Genomic DNA, 4,122 nt, shown 5'->3' on the forward strand with positions numbered 1-4,122 from the left:
CTTAATCAGTGTCTACAATCAAGTAACTCTCTAAATCACAAACACAGTTATTAAAAAACAAAACAAAACAAACTCTAACAAAAAACAACCCCCCCTTCAACTACTTAAAAGTCTATTTTCAAATTGCTGGAACTAAGTTGTATTCTGTCATGGCTTCAAATTGATGTGGCAATTAAAATAAATAATTTAAGAGGCTATTTATTTTGATAATGTTTTGTTTTATATTGATTCTTTTTAACAATTAAATGATAAAAAGGGGATAATGGCATGTTTTATCTTCCTAAAACACCTCTTATAAAGTTAATAGAAACCAATTAAATTATTTTGATCTGTCTACAAAATACAAATGATACTAATATTTGTAAGCTAGACACTAGTGGTGCAGACAAGAAAAGAGTGTCTGGCCCAGGTAAGCTCTGTAGTCACAAAAGCCACTTCCTAGTGTGGGTGTGGGAGAGAAGTATCCCTGTCTAACAGCTGAAGGCTGTCTAATTATAGCCATTATGGAATTTTTCCCCTTCTCTGGTTTGAAGTCTGACTTTGCAGATTACCATGTAATATATTTCAGTGTGACTTTTGGGGAATACTATTGGGGGAGTTACTAAAACCAGGTATTGTCTTTGATAGAGGAATATCAGTCTGTCTGGAAAGATTTTTTTTTAAAGGGACCATGATGCAGACTAATGGTGCTCTCAGAGGATGAAGCTGGAGATCAGCATAAAGACATAAACTAAGGCACTATATTGTACAATATTTACTTTCACCTCTACAAAAAAAGATTCTATTCTTTTCAGGTTCCCATACCACACAGATTACTCTTTTTGGAGTAAAACAAAATAAGGGGGCAGCACAGTTACTCAACTCTTAGAGGAAATCTTACAAAAAAGAAAGTACAGGATTTAGACTGTAAAATTTTAGGGCAGATGCTGCCTTTTATTATGTGTTTTGCACAGTGCCCTGCACGATAGGGGACACTGGCTAGGGCTTCTGGGTGCTACTGTAATACAAATAATAAAAACATAATAAAAGAAGTGGAGCTCATATGCATGAGTTCTCTCTCCTCAGACAGCTCCGTAACTTGCCACCGTGGAGCTCTTCACTTTGGAGCTGGGAAACGTATGTGGCAAGCCAGCCTTTCCCCTGGAGCCACATGGATCTCAAAAGATCTGTAGGTTCTAGAGGCTGAAAGCTTTGCTGCTTCTACAAAAGACGAATTCCACTCTACCCCATTGAAAGAAATCAGATTAAACTACAGAATGGAAATCTTTCACTGTTGTCGGAGGTGATCTAGTTAATAGAAGATAAGCTGTTAGTTCCAGTAACATCAACATCCAGTAACATCAAAACCAATCATGATTGCTTAAAGTACATAAGCAGAATTGCTGTAAGTGGTCTATTAATAACTACTCTGTTTTGAATTTAGATTTTTATAGATGCCTGGAATTACTAGAGTTGATTGTAGGGTCTTTTTCCTTTACAAATGCTGTTTTTCAGGGTAATTTTCACTGGGATATTACCGACCATACAAGGTGTCCTGTGCTATCTTATCCAGTTGTCAGGCATTGATAAAATACTGCAATCCATGAAGCAGGTGATAATCAGTCTATTTTCCTGCCTACAGGCATTCCACACCATTTGCTGATCTTAGAACTTTTCTGAGTTTAGAACTTTTCAGACTCTAGTAAAGTGGATTTTGGAGTTCATATACCAGTAGTCCAACAATGAGACAAAATGGAAACACAGTGTAGTTAAGTATATTGTCCAGTTATGTGCATTTCTAGAAGCTGGACAAAATATGATCTTGGATTAAGTAGGCACAACTCCTAGTGAAATCAGCTCCAGAGCTGAATTTGGCCCAATATCTTTAAACCCTTCTCCTGCATTCCTTATAATGTCACCTTAAATGTGAGTTTAGGAACTTTCATTTAAAGTGTGTAAAGTTCTCTTTGCAGAGTGTTATTAACTAGAGGGATTCTGGATTAATTCAACAGCCAGGTCTGTTCTTTCAGCCATAAGCCATGCTGTCAGGGAAACTTAATTACACTTTAAGTAGGATGCAAATGAGTTGTGACACTATATCATTTCACATGAAAGGTTCATTACTTACATTAACTTGCACAATGCTCTCTCCTAAGCATAAGCCTCATTACAATTTTTCTATTTTTTAACATGGTTAAATGTGAGTAGGACTTTTACTTTTAATATGTCCATTCTTAACTGCATATCCATTTTTAATAATTTAAGCTTTAAGCTGTTGCATTTATTAAATCAGTATAAAATGAACTAACAAATACAAGGCACTGAAATAAAAGTCAGATACATCATGTCTGTTCCCACAGCTCATTCTGAATTCTAGTTTGCCCTTTTTACATGCAGAGCTGTGAAATGTTAACTCGATATAGACATCTATCTTTAGATCTCCTATGTGACTGGCATGCATGCTCCTCTACAGGTGGGTGGGAAGAAAATATCATAGTTTTTAATGCTATAACCAAAATAATCCTGGGGGTTTAACAACTTAATAATCATGAATTTAGGATGACCAAAAATTGGTAAGTGGTGAATCAAGGATGAGTTGTTGAGTCAAAAAAGAAAACACTGCATAATATGTCTTAAATACCTAAGGAGCCAATAAAAATCAGTTGCCTAATAGAATAGAAGTTAGTCTTTATAAAGGACCATGTGGTAGTACTGGAAACTGTGGGGATAGTTTGAAGTAGTTAAGACAGAAGATTGTTCTTTGGAAGTAGTGCCTTTTATCCAGGTTTCACTGTGCATTTTTTCTTCCATCTCTGAATGCTGCCTAGCATATTTGTACATTTCCACACCTCCTCCTATACCTATAGGTTTTTTTTTAATATCTCTCATATTTTGGGGCAGCAGCAAGCAGCAATTCTGGTCCATTGAATTGCTTCTTATTTGCCAAAGTATAGGATCAATATGGAGTAGTGATATAAACTATATTGTAAAAACAGCTACTCTATCAGGTGCTGATTTTCAATGTACATAATGTGACATATATATCTCAAAGCTGCCCAGCCTCAGTGAGAAAGTCCTGAAAAGTACATTTATGTCAAAATGAAGCAGCTCTTTCTTGGACCCATTTGTATATCTGGTAATAAAGTTATTTTCAAACCCAGACTAGCTTTGATCATCAATTAGATAAACCTCAAATTGCAGCTAAAGCAGAGTCATGGAGTCAAGACTCCTGGGTTCTATTTTCACATCAGCCAATGATTTGTTATTTGACTTTAAGCAACTCATATTTTTTCTTGTTGAATTTAGTGCTCATGCAAAATGTTGGGTTGGTATCCCTGGTGATCTTCTGGCAATTGAAATTCAGTACTTACACATACCAGATATGGAAAAAGCAAGGATCAGCGCTAGTTTCCCTGTATTTTCCTGCCTATATGCTTTACTTCTGACCTCAAGGGATGAAATGGCAGTTCTATTTACAGGCCCATTCAGGCCCCAATAAGCAAATGACTTAAGTACATGCTCAGCTTTAAGCATGTGAGTAGTTCCGTTGAAATCAATGGGATCACTGTAGAATGGGACTGCTTGCTGAAATCAGTGGGACTGCTCATGTGCTTAAATGGCAGGATCTGAGTCATTGGCTTTTTTTTGCTGAGACTGCCAACAAAGGTGCCAGCTATCATTAATGATGTTTGTGATCTGTACATCTGACTACAGGGAAATCAACTAGGACCACCAAACCCTTTACATTTAGGCCACTGAACAGTCATCAGATGATAGTAACTTCTAATTGGTACTAACCTGGATTTGAAATAGAAACCAAGCGACAAAATGTGTCATATACCATTAGCAATCACCTGAACTACCCATCCCTTGGCAAATCACATTTCTCTATATATATCTTAACTTTTCTGTGAAAGCGGTATTTCATTGATTTCTTGCACTGTGATCATTCCAAAAATAGATGAGCCAAAAAATGCAGAGATGAGCAACTGCTCATTATTTGGTGGTCTATTTCAGTGAAGGGGTTGGCCGGGTGAAGAAATAAATGCCTATTACTTGATCAGTATAATCCCCTTCCCCATTCTTAATTTTCCTATGATTTTTATGTAAACAATGATACAGTGGGGAACTGCTAATGGAAAA

This window comes from Emys orbicularis, chromosome 5 (genome assembly GCF_028017835.1).
Source record: "Emys orbicularis isolate rEmyOrb1 chromosome 5, rEmyOrb1.hap1, whole genome shotgun sequence".
Lineage (NCBI taxonomy): Eukaryota > Metazoa > Chordata > Testudines > Emydidae > Emys > Emys orbicularis.